At 45.4% G+C, this 13527-nt stretch overlaps 1 protein-coding gene across 1 annotated transcript in view; it reads left to right on the top strand.

Moving 5' to 3' along the window:
* Nucleotides 1–1691: 1691 nt before the first annotated feature.
* The window catches only part of DDX24 (DEAD-box helicase 24), a 33183-nt gene continuing 21347 nt past the window's right edge, over nt 1692–13527 (top strand). Inside the window, exon 1 of the mRNA XM_086708903.1 lies at nt 1692–1839. The gene's annotated coding sequence lies outside the window, so the exon portion shown is untranslated. The remainder of the gene's footprint in view (nt 1840–13527) is intronic.

The following is a 13527-nucleotide window of genomic DNA, read 5'->3' on the forward strand; positions in this document are numbered from 1 at the left end:
AGGACACAGAACAAGATGGAGTCGGCTGGCGTAGGCCGCCCTTTCATTTGTATCTGGCAGATGACTTCACTAGGGCTGATCAGGAAATGACAGATGGACTCTTAAAAGGTCACATTCGTGGGAGAGGTTGAAATTGTAATTAAGTCTTGGTGCGCTGTTGGGGGGGAGGGGCAATGAATCCAATCTGGGTTTATTTCTTTTTTAATAGGGTGGAGTTGGATGGGGGGGAGGGGAACACCAGAACTGGGGGTGGTGTGCCTACAGCTTTGAAAACTCAAGGGGTTCAAGCGGTCCCGAGGGGCTGTTCTGAGCTTCTAACGACAGTGATAAGGGAGCATAAGGCAAGCTAACACCCCACAAACCGCTCTCAGGTGGGATCTGAGTGAAATATATTCCTCAGGCACTCCCAGCAGCCCAAGAACAAAGGACAGGACAGAAAACAAAAGGTTAAACTGATTAGAGTCTCCTTTAGTTTACAAATATCTTAGTAATACTTCAAGAAAGGGGCCATCTTATTATTGGCTAATCTCCAGGACCTCCCTACTATCTTAATGCTAATGCCTTGCCAGAGGGAAAATCCACTTTAGTTTGACAATAGCTAGGCCTCCAGTAATCTGTGAGTCTTCTTTGGCATGAGGAAATCCCTTTAAGAAACTTCCTCTTGTGGGGTGCCTTGGTGGCTCAGTCCATTAAGCGCGGACTTTGGCTCAGGTCATGACATCACCTTCAGTTTGAGCCCCACGTCAGGCTCTGGGCTGACAGCTCACCTGCTTCCGATTCTATGTCTCCCTCTCTCTCTGCCCCTCCCTCACTCTCTCTCTCTCTCTCTCTCTCAAAAATAAATAAACATTAAAAAAAATTTTTTTAAAGAAACTTTATCTTGACTTTATCGGCCCCAACTCCATAGCATATAACCAGCTACCCTGCACAACCCCAGGGCAGTTCTCCTGCCCCCCCCCCCCCCCCCCGTGCTTTCCTAAAATCACCCTTTCTGGACCAAAGACTTCTTCAAGAATTCTTTCTTGGCCGTCAGTTCTGGACCCCCCCCATCACTTCAAAACTCCACCAGGCAGCAGCCTGGAAAGGGTTAAGGGAGGCTGGCCAGTGGACTTCATTTCTCCAACCAGGCTGCTTCCTTCCTCCCCAAAACCCCAGCACCAACTTCTCAGCTCTTCCCAGGACTTTCCTAAAGTTCCACAGAGCCGTTTAAAAGATGCCAGAATTAGGAAATAAGAACCAATTACGCCTTAAAGGCATAGACTGTAGTCAAGTTGCTCTAGGTTTCTGTTCTTGCGTCATCTCCTCACTTAAGATGATGAGACTTAAGATGATGAGAAAAGAGAGCTTACAATACCCATTTTATAGATGACGACACATCTCTGCCACAGAGCTGGCAGGTGATCTGCCCCAAGTCCAGCTGCTTCCAAAGCCTGGGCTTGGAATGGTTCCGATTTGGTTCCTCCCGACGCTGGTCTTTTCCCCCTGCTTAGCCAATTGCCACCCAGGCTCAAACAAGGTCAAACAGAGCCCCAGAGCCCAGGGGCGGTTGGGGCTGGAGTCCCTCCTCTCCCCACCCCAACTGCCTTGATGCTGAACAAAAGAACTTTCACCAAATGGATCCACAACCCTCCCACTCACGGAGCCCCCGCCCACCTGCCGTCGGAGGTCAGGGGACAGAGCCCCTGCCCACCCCTCCCTGTATTATCCAGAGAAGCAGATTTTCTCAAAACGGGTCTCGGACCCAGAAGTCTGAGCCTGAGACCTTGGATGTGTTTCCAGAAGATCTGACTCAGGATATTTATAACACGACTCCCTTCTGACTGAAGCACAGCCAATGAGGTAGGTTTTGTTTTTACTGGAAAACGAAACTGTAATAGAACTGTTAGGCTTTTGGGCTCGCCAGGCAATAGACATTGTGTGTTGGGGGGGGATGGAGAGGGGGCGCCAAACTGGATGTAGACAGCAAGACGCAGTAGTCATTCATGTTAGGCGGGGATGTGAGCAGTCAGCTGTGTTGTAGTGCAGACCAGGTGTCACCGAGACCGGCACCGGCTGATGACCCATCTAGAACTGAGAACCAGCGGGAGCCAGAGGTCTGCCAATGTTACAGGATGTTGGTCCTTGTCTCACGGAGTCCAAGAATGAATCTTGCAGACAACAGGGAGTGAGCAAAGCAACTGAATTTATTGAGAAAAAGCCCAACTCAAGAGTGAGAGGGCTCACGACTGGGTAGCCGCCGAGCATTTTTGTCCCTGACTTTTTTTTTTTTAATTTTTTAAATGTTTATTTATTTTTGAGACAGAGACAGACAGAGCACAGCTGGGGAGGGGCAGAGAGAGAGGGAGACACGGAATCCGAAGCAGGCTCCTGGCTCTGAGCTGTCCCGACTGAGTCACCCAGGCGCCCCAGGTTGCAGTTTAAATATCACAGGTTGGTCCACCCATCTAACTACTTTATCTGTTTCAGTAAATACTTTTACAAAGGCTTGGGAAGGTTTTACTTTCCTTCTGGGTACTTAGTTTCATTTTAGCTTAGGGGAGGAAGGTGAAAAAAATTTTTAACAGGCACACATGGGTGGCTCAGTCTGTTGAGCATCCAACAGATGCTCAGGTCATGATCTCGCAGTTCACAGGTTCAAGCCCCGCATGGGGCTCTGTGCTGACAGCTCAGAGCCTGAAGCCTGCTTTGGATTCTGTGTCTCCTTCTCTCTCTGCCGCCCTCCCCACCTTGCTCACTCACTCTCTCTCTCTCAAAAATAAATAAACATTGAAAAAATTTTTGTAGCATGTTTTGCAACTTGGCCAATTTCTGACCGCAGCACTACTGTGTAGGTTTTGTTTGTTTGTTTGTTTGTTTGTTTTTAAGCTGAGACAAACAGTAAACATTTCTGGCAGGATTTGATGCAGGCTGACTGGGTCCGGGGACCCAGAGAGGATCCCAAAGGATCAGCCAAGATGGTCCTTGGCATCACACAGGGCAGAAATCAAACACAGGCTGAGCAGAAGCGAGAGCAGAGTTTATTGAATAGGGTAAGTCATAGAGTATAACAGATGGACTGTCTGGGAGACTCACAAAGGAAAGGAAAGAGAGAGAGAGGGAGATTCCCCTTTGCTTGGGGTCTAGGGTTTTTCCTGAGGATGTGGTCCAGCGTACATGTCTTCTCAGGCATCCAGGAACTGGTCAAAACAAGGATGAGTGCTCGGGTGTCCTCCATAAGTCACTTATGCCCTGGACCCAGGGGTCCTGGGGTCAAGGTGTCTGGAGTCAGAGGTCTTGGAAAATGTACATCCAAATGACTACCTGGCCCAGTCACTCCTTAGATATTATCGATTGTGCTAGAAGACCCCAAAGAAATCATTAACTCCTTGACCCTTACAGGGAGGACATTCATGATCTGAACCATAAGGCGTGTGTAAGATGGGGGTGTAAGTAAAAACCAGTTCTTTCCATGAGATCCCTCTAGTTTCTCTGTCTTATATTGAAAAAACACACACACACACACACAAAAAAAACCCTTGGACTCAGGAGGCACTCTCAGAGAAGGTGCAAAAGATACTTTGTGTTCTTTTTCTACAAGGTACTGCAGGCAGAGATCCAAGAGAGCTGACTCTGGTAACAATTTTCACCTTTAGCCCAATCTGCTGCCCTGATATTTACCAGAATTTGACGAGTTTTTTTTTTTTCTTAACGTTTACAAGGTTTTGTTGTTGTTGTTTTTTAACGTTTATTTATTTTGTTGAGAGAGAGAACCAGCAGGGGAGGGGCAGAGAGAGAGGGAGACAGAATCCAAAGCAGGTTCCAGGCTCTGAGCTGTCAGCACAGAGCCTGATGCTGGTCTCAAACCCCTGAGCCGTGAGATCAAGACCTGAACTGAAATCAAGAGTCAGATGTTTAACCAACTGAGCCACCCAGGCGCCCCTAATTTGGAGACTTTTTTTTTTTTTTAAATTTAAGGACTTTTAAGTGCACTTCTTAAATGATCTTATCTAATTGGAACATTCCTTGTGGTGGCCATTGTAATTTTCCTCAAGGGCTAGCAGCAGTTTGCTAGGACCCTAGCCGAAAAAGGGGTGCAATCCATGTTTCTATCTAGCCACAGTTTGGGGCGCCCAACCTGATGGTTACCAAGACAATTTCTCAGGACACAAAATAAGCTTAGTAAAGATTTTGCCATTTTGGCAGATTCTTCTAGCTTCCGGGACTACAGTTCTTAGACGTTAAAAAAAAAAAGCAGGTGTGCCAGAAAATGGATCACGTGACTCTTTAGAGTTTAAGGATATTTTTGGCGAAGACTTTGGGCTTCCCAGGGCTGAACAAATCCCTGCAAGGGGTGTGCAGCTGGGTTGAGGATTGTACAGTGTTTTACAGTGTTCCTCGCCGCATGGAAATTTTCTTGAGGCTGGCCGGTGACCTAGTGTCAATTTAACCTGTGCCATGACCCACTTATCCTAGCGCAGGAGTCTTTGGGTTTGGGAGTGATTGCTCTGATAGCTCTTAGGTTCTTGACCCGTGCCCACCAATTGTTGTGGCTTTTCGGCTTTGGAGACGCCTGTTAGCAATAGTTTTTATCTACATAAGGTGCACGAACGTGTGTGCCTAAGCCCACCAGCGGTAACCAAGAGGTGACGGGCCAAGAGAGGTAGTGCACCCCACCAGCAACTCCATTGTGGACGAAACCAGCAGACCAGGAAGTGGGGACTGCAGACTGGAACTCCGGAAAGGAATCCCAAAGAGCTGGGGAATTTCGACCTGAACCAAGGGCCAGAGATTCAAGTTCCAGATAGAATTGTCTGCCAGCTCTAGATGACCTGCCAAACCTGGGACTAGAAAGCCACTTAGATGGGGGAGCTCAATGCAAAGAGAACAGAGCTCAGAACTGAAAGGAACTCGGCCCTAATCCCATATGGAAGCATGGGTTGGTGGTTAACAGCATGATCTCTGAGCCAATGGCCTGGGTTGGAATCCTTGCTAGTTGTGACCTGGGAACAGTTCCTTAGTCTTGATGTGCCTGAGTGTGGTGACACAGAGACCCACAGAAAATAGACCTATTATTCCATTTACTGTTTCTAGTGGAATAAGTTCCACGGAAGTATAGATTTTCTGTCTTTTTCTCTTGGGTTAGTACTCAGGAGCTCAGTAAGTGGGTTTTGAATGGGCGCATGAATAAGGAGGAGAGAGAGGAAAGCGAGAATCTCAGTGTGAGGTTGAGGAGGAAAGGAGAGGCAGGAAATGAAAGAAATGGCAGAATTGGGGGGCAGGACATCCTTGATTGTCCTAAGCAATGAGGCTTTGCCTCTTATGCAACACAAGGAAATGAGGTGGCCAGACCCAGGGCCCGGCCCAGCCCTCTTTGGCTTTGGAACAGCAACCCGAACAGTTTGGCAAAAACTGCTCCAGTCTCACTGAGATCCTGCATAACCACCGTCCTCGGGACAAGCAGGGGAGAGGTTTGCAGAGCTAGCTTGCAGGAAAAGTCTCTGGATGGGTTGGTATTGGCTCTGCCTTCCTGGCGGCATTCATGACATCAAGGACATTCCCCATGGGGAGAAACAGGCAAAGTGGTTTCTCTGAATTTCCTGTCACTAGAAGACAACTAGAAAGACAGCCTGTGGGACAGGAAAAAGTGGTTCCATCAGACGACATCTGCCATTAAAAGCACCATGAACAAGGATGAGAGCAAGTGACCTACCAAGGGGGAAAAAAAACCCAAACCTTTGCACTGTTACTCTCTGCATTGTCAAGCGTTTTTATGAATCAGTTTTTGAAAGGAACTATTTATTTTCTTTCTTCCTTATTCTTTTTTTAAGTTGGCTCCATGACCAGCATGGAGTCTGACATGAGGCTTGAACTCACGACCCTAAGATCAAGACCCAAGCTGAGTTCAAGAGTTGGACACTTAACTGATGGAGCCACCCAGGTGCCCTTGAAAAGAACTTTCTCCAAAAAGAAACCCGAAGACAAGAAGAGGTAGTCTCCAAGGAGAGAATTACATATGGCCAATAAATATATGAAAAGATGTGCAATCTCACTAATAGTAAAATTGCTTTTTAAAGCAGATAACTGTGTGTGTGCATGTGTGTGTGTTTGTGTATGTGTGTGTTGCATCTATTATTGGTTTATTAGTCAAGGTTTAACTACAGTAGCAGAAGTCACTCCAGCTCACTTAAGCACAATGGGTTTTAACACAGGGAATTAGGTGCCTTCAAATAGTTTCAAGATTGGAGGAGGAGGTTCAAGGTTGAAATTCCATCCTCAGAATGACACTGAAGACCTGGACCACCAACGGTGCAGCAACCACTACCAGCATCGAGAAACTGAGACATCAAGGGGTGTCAGGGTGGCTCAGTCGGTTAAGCGTCCAACTCTTGATTTGGGCTCAGGTCTTAAGCATCCTGCTGTTTCTGGAAACCAAGGTCCCACTACTGTGATTGGCAGCTAAAGCCCTGTCCCCCTCCCACTTTCCAGTTCTGGCACAGGGGGGACTATGTGGCACGATCCAGGTTATGCACAGAACTGGTGCTACACGGGAGTCTGGGGAACATGGACGTTAGCTCTCCGTCGTGGAGAATTTAGAACAGGGGATGAAAGAGAGATGATTGAGAACCTCTTCAATATCTGCTGCAGGTAGTAATTAACTGAAAACACGCAGTGTTTGCCTGGGCAAAGAGAGGCGAACCCTCTCCTACTGTGCTGGGTGGTGTATATTCTGAGGCATACTTTCCGGCTAGCAACACGAGACAGATAATAAAAGCTTCCATTCCATTTGACTCAGAAATTTTGCTTCTTGGAACTCATTTTAAGAAAAAGAGTCAGGGGGCGCCTGGGTGGCGCAGTCGGTTAAGCGTCCGACTTCAGCCAGGTCGCGATCTCGCGGTCCGTGAGTTCGAGCCCCGCGTCGGGCTCTGGGCGGATGGCTCAGAGCCTGGAGCCTGTTTCCGATTCTGTGTCTCCCTCTCTCTCTGCCCCTCCCCCGTTCATGCTCTGTCTCTCTCTGTCCCAAAAATAAATAAACTTTGAAAAAAAAAATTAAAAAAAAAAAAAAAAAGAAAGAAAAAGAGTCAGATACATGCACAAAAATATCAGCCCGTGAATGGTCATCATGGTGTTACTGATGACAGCAAGCCAATTGTTTGAAACAATAGGGAATATGGAGTAAAAATTTCGTGCCTCCACAAAATAGAATTCTGTGCCACCACTGATGATAGAAGCAAAGGCAGGTTTGCCACGGAGTGAAAAAAGAAATCTGAGCTCGGGGACCCTTGCTTGTGCTGGCTCCTTCTAAGACCCTGAGAGCGATTCTGGTCATGTGCTCACATCACTAGCCTCACTATTTGCAAAAGTATGATATTCTAAAAGTAATTGGTTAAGACAGTTGTCTCTTCCCAATCGGACTTCCCTCAGCCCTACTCCCCTGGTTTTGGATGACATTGTAATTATAATTTTTTTAAAAGAGCTCTCCCTCCCCAATTATGTAAGCTTCAGGCCTCTAAAACCTGGATCATTATAAGCGTGCCCTTTAATCTCCATCACCAGTTTTATGCATCTCCCATCCCCCCACCGTCTGGTAACCATGAGTTTGTTCTCTATAGTTAAAAGTCTGTTTCTTGGTTTGCCTCTCACGGTCTTGTTTGTTTTGCCTATTTATTCCTTAAATTCCACGTATGTGTGAAATCAGATGGTATTTGTCTTCCTCTGACGGATTTATTTTACTTAGCATAATACCCTCCAGATCCATCCATATTGCTGCAAATGGCAAGATTTCAGTCTTTTTTATGGCTGAGTAATATTCCATTGTGTACATATACCACATCGTCTTCGTCCATTCGTCTGTTGGACATTTAGGTTGCTTCTAAATTTTGGCTAATGTAAATAATGCTGCAATAAATATACGGCTGTGTGTATCTCTTTGGATTCATGTTTTTGTATTTTTTGGGTAAACAGTAGTGTAATTAGTGCATCCTCAGGTAGTTCTATTTTTAACTTTTTGAAGCAACTCCATACTGTTGTCCACTGTGGTTGCATCAGTTTGCCTTCCCGCCAAGAGCGCATGAGGGTTCCTTTTTCGCCACATCCTCGCCCACACCTGTTGTTCATTGTGTTTTTGAGCTTAGCCATTCTAACAGGTGTGAGGTGATAGCTCATTCTAGTGATCTGTATTTTCCTGATGAGGAGTGATACTGAGCATCTTTTCATGTGTTTGTTGGCCCTCTGGACGTCTTCCTTGGAGAAATGTCTGTTCACGTCTTCTGCCCGTTTTTTTAATTGGATTATTTGTTTTTTGGGTGTTGAGTTGTATCAGTTCTTCTTTTTGAGTTTTTTTTTTTTTTAAGTTTATATATTTTTTGAGAGAGAGAGCAGGGGAGGGGCAGAGAGAGAGGGAGATCGAGAATCTGAAGCAGGCTCTGTGCTGACAGCAGAGAGCCTTACGCAGGTTGTATCAGTTCTATATTTTGGATACTAACCCAAGTTAGTATCAGTTCTATATTTTGGATACTAACCCTTTATTGGATATGTCATTTGCAAATATATTCTCCCAGTCAGCAGGTTGCCTTTTAAGTTTTGTGTCCTTTGCTGTACAGAAGCTTTTTATTTTGATGTAGTCCCGCCAGTTTATTTTTGCTTGTATTTCCCTGGCCCCGGGAGACATTTCTAGAAAGATACTACTACTGCCTATGTCAGAGAAATTACTGCCTGTGCACTCTTCTAGGATTTTTATGGGTTCAAGTTTCACATTTAGGTCTTTAATCTATTTTGAGTTTATTTTTGTGTACGGTGTAAGAAAGTGGTCCAGTTTTCATTCTTCTACATGTTGCTGTCCAGTTTTCCCAACTGGACAGCGCTCTCTTTGTTGAATTAGACTGTCTTTTTCCCATTGGATATTCTTTCCTCCTATGTTGAAGATTAATTGACCATATATTTGTGTGTTTATTTCTGGGTTTTCTCATCTGTTCCATTGACCTATGTGTCTATTCTGGGGCCAGTACCATATTGTTTTGATTACTACAGTTTTGTCATATAACTTGAAGTCTGGAATTATGATACCTTCAGTCTTGTTTTTCTCTTCCGAGATGGCTTTGGCTACTTGGGGTCTTTTGTGGTTCCATAACAATTTTAGGATTACTTGTTCTAGTTCTGTAAAGAATGCTGTTGGTATTTTGATAGGGATTGCATTAAGTGTGTAGATTGCTTTGGGTAGTACAGACATTTTAACAATATTCACTCTTTCCAATCTATGAGCATGGGATGTCTTTCCATTTCTTTGTGTTGTCTTTGATTTCTTCCATCAATGTTTATAGTTCTCAGAGCACAGGTCTTTTGCCTCTTTGGTTAAGTTTATTCCTAGGTATTTTATTATTTTTGGTGCAAAGTATAAATGAAATTATTTTCTTAATTTCTTTTTCTACTGCTTCATTATTAACCATGTAGAAATGTAACAGATTTCTGTATATTAATTTTGTATCCTGCAACTTTACTGAATTCATTGATCAGTTCTGGTAGTTTTTTGGTGGTGTCTTTAGGGTTTTCTATAGACAGCATCATGTCATCTGCAAATACTAAAGTTTTACTTCTTCCCTACCAATTTGGATGCCTGGGACTTCCAGTACTATGCTGAATAAAAGTGGTACCCTAGATTTGTCTCGTTTTCCATGACTGTGTTGAAGAAGCCAGTCGTCTTATAGAATATTCCACAATCTAGATCTGCCTGATGTGTCCTCGTGATTAGATTCAGGTTAAACAGTTTTTTGGTAAGAATACAATGTGAGCAACGTAGTTTTTTCAAAAACTTTTTAATTTTGAAGTAATTGTAGAATTACAGGGAGTTGGGTACCGAGAGGTTCTACGCGCCCTTCACCCAATTTCCTCCGGTGACTACATCACCTGTAGTGCTGATCCAAGATCAGAACTAGGAGATTTGCATTGGTAGAAGGTGTGTGTAGAGTTCCGTCATTTTATTACACGTGTAACCACAATTTCAATCAAGACACAGAACTATCCCATCACCGCAAAGATTTCCCTTGTGCTACTTCTTTTGAGTCACACTCGCCCTCTAACCATGTCCTCCTTCCTAATCTCTGGGAACTGCTCATCTGTTCTCCATCCTATAATTTTGTCTTTTCAAGACTGTTATATCCCGTTTATTTAATTTTTTGAAGTTTATTTATTTTGAGAGAGAGAGAGAGAGAGGGAGAGCAGGGGAGGGGCAGAGAGAGAGGGAGAGGGAATCCCAAGCAGGCTCTGGACTGTCAGCACAGAGCCCCACGTGGGGCTCGAACTCACGAACCGTGAGTTCATGACCTGTGCTGAAACCAAGAGAGTCAGACGCTTAACCGACGGAGCCACCCAGGCACCCCTGCGATACGCCCTTTAGACGTGGGCTTTTTTTCACTCGACATGATGCCCTTTAGATCCATCCAAGTTGTGTGTACCACCAGTTCATTCCTTTCTAATGTTGAATAGATGTACCATAGGTTCCTCCCCGCCAGCTTTATTGAGATATAATTGACACACAACATTGTATAAGTTTAAGGTGTACAACCTAACGGCTTAATATATGTAGATATCACAAAATGATTACCACATACCACACTTTAACCATTCACCTATCTTAGAACATTTTGGTTGTTTCTAGTTTTTGTAACAAATAAAGCTGCTATGAACTATGAACAGATACTATCTGACGAGGTCAGTACTCATTGTCACTTTTGGTGCTGGGTTCAATGACAAAAGTGGATAGGAGGAACCTGTCTTCAAGCTAAGGTCAACTGTTTTCTCATTCATTCATCCACAAACAGCTATGACCCCCTAAGTCAGCCAGACATGGACTAGATATTTTAGGGGACACCAAGACAAAGCTGAGGGGAATTCCTTGGGGAACTTGTAATCTAAGAGAAGTAAGACAAGAAGGTAAATCTCCCAATCAAATACAGAGCTGAAAGTACTCTATACAGAACACTCAGGGAATCCTAAGGAAGGAGATGCTTGTTGAACTAAATTATTGTAAGTCTGAATTATATTTCACTCAACCTTGGCCACAAGTTTTAAGCAATGTTCAGCAAAGACATTCTCTCTCCCAGCCTCTTCAATTTCGATCCTTTTGTACTTTGAAGCAGGCTTTGAGCTAAGCGTCATGAAACTGATGTTGAGACAATTTCCTTGCTAGGTCTAACACTCTCCAAGGAACCAAGCAAGGAAACTCTGCACTTACATTTTCTTCTCAGTATTTGTGCCTTCACTAAAATGGACTCAGACAGAATACCATTTTAATGTCTCATCCATAATAATCAGGGGGAACAACACCCCGTTGTCTTGTGAAAAAAAGACACAAAAATGCCATCTAACATGATGTCAAAATTTCCACCTCACGTGCAAATTTATAACTTCTCCCTTTTCCCCGGCTTAGGTCTGATCCAGGCTCTGAAACAAAGAGCTGGGGAGAGGGGAAGTAATCTGCTCCTCACCTCTCTTTCTTTTACTTCCTCCCCATGCAGCTGCTTTTGGTGACTTCAGGGTCAACTGAGCAAAGCTGCAAGGAATAAAGGGGCAAAAGACTACCTTAACTTAGCTGGTGCTTGCAAATCTGTCTTGGCTGCCCCTCAGAGTTGTCTTCTCCACCATGGAAGACGTCCAAACAAAAACTACCCTTTTCTCTCCTGGAATGCTCTGATGGTTAATTTCCTGCCTCCACTGGGATGGGCCACTGTGCCTGGATAGTCCGTCAGACATTATTCTAGATGTTTCTGTGAAGGTGTCTTTTTGGATTACATTAGCATTTAAATCTGTGGATTTTGAGGAACACAGATTACCTTCCACAGTGATGGTGGGCCCCATCTAACCAGTTGAAGGCTTTAATAAAACAAAGACTGCATCCCCTCAGTAAGAAAGGATTCTGCCCAGGGGCGCCTGGGTGGCGCAGTCGGTTAAGCGTCCGACTTCAGCCAGGTCACGATCTCGCGGTCCGGGAGTTCGAGCCCCGTGTCGGGCTCTGGGCTGATGGCTCAGAACCTGGAGCCTGTTTCCGATTCTGTGTCTCCCTCTCTCTCTGCCCATCCCCCGTTCATGCTCTGTCTCTCTCTGTCCCAAAAATAAATAAATGTTGAAAAAAAAATTTTTTTTTTAATTAAAAAAAAAAAAAAAAAAGAAAGGATTCTGTCCATTGGCTGCCTTTGGACTCTTTGGCTGGCCTACCTTATCTGAGTTTGGATATGTCAAACCTCCACAATCACTGTGAGCCACTCTCTTAAAATAAATTTCTCTCTGTATATACATATCCTGTTGCCTCTATTTCTCTGGAGAACCCTAATACAGATGCTTTTGTCAGTTTTTCAGAGGCCTCCACTGAGAATCTCCACTATGCCCCATTTTGAGCCCTCGACAGGTCCCCCAACTCCCACCCCAGGGGCTCTATTTCTAGCCCGTTTCTGTTGAGGACCCTTTTCCCTCCACACGGCCCTGTTAGGCAAGGTTCTCTCAGGACAATGCTGCAATCCTCCAACGTGTGTAACTAGCTCAGAGGGGACAGGACCCTTTATCCTGTCATGTAGTAGGGACATGCACCCTTCCTCGTCACAGTGTCACCTAGACAGCTTCAGTCTCTAGGCATCAGACTCCTTCAGACACCACTTGGGCACAGGCTTTATGCCATCCAGCCTCTTGGGGACCCTGGCAATTTTCCTCAAGAAATGAGTTAAGTTCTGTCCCATGGTGGTTCCAAGATGGGGTGGGGAGGCTCACTTGACCTAAACTTTATGAATTCCTTTAGGACTTTCCAAGATCACCAGACAGGGACACCATATGGGAAATGTTTCCCAGGTGGTGTGGTGATGCCCACATTGAAAGGAACATCATCTACCGTGGAGCCGATTTCTCTGCATATAACAAAGGAGCCAATCTAGCTTGGTGATTAAAGCATGAGCTTTGGAGACAGGGCAACGTAGCCTGACCATCAGTGAGCAACAGGCGAGGCATGAAAAAACTTGACAAAACAGCCCCTCCGATACAGGCTGGTTGGGGCTGCAAATTAGATGCTAAAACGTTTGCAAAAGGCTCCAGGCACGCACTAGGTACTTCATTCGTGGACAGCCAGTGCACCGAAGCTAGACCAAGAATACAAGAGGGGCGCCTGGGTGGCTCAGTCGGTTGAGTGTCCGACTCCGGCTCAGGTCATGATCTCGCAGTTCGGGAGTTCGAGTCCCGCGTCTGGCTCTGTGCTGACAGCTCGGAGCCTGGAGCCTGCTTCGGATTCTGTGTCTCCCTCTCTCTCTGACTCGCCCCCATTCATGCTCTGTCTCTCTCTGTCTCAAAAATAAATAAACGTTAAAAAATATTAAAAAAATATATAAGAAAACTTGCGCTCCGGCGAAGGAGCCGACACTAAACCCGTTGGACGCAGAACGGCAGAGACGCTTACCCAGCGTGCGAGACGCAATCGCACCTCTCGGAGCGCCAGGCGCCCCGTGTCCCCGCCCCCGCCCCGCCCCGCCCCCGCCCTGCAGGAGTCCGCGATGCAGCCGTAGCGAATCACGTAGC

Source organism: Puma concolor, chromosome B3, assembly GCF_028749965.1.
Source record: "Puma concolor isolate L17-30 chromosome B3, mPumCon1.1.hap2, whole genome shotgun sequence".
Taxonomy (NCBI): Eukaryota; Metazoa; Chordata; class Mammalia; order Carnivora; family Felidae; genus Puma; species Puma concolor.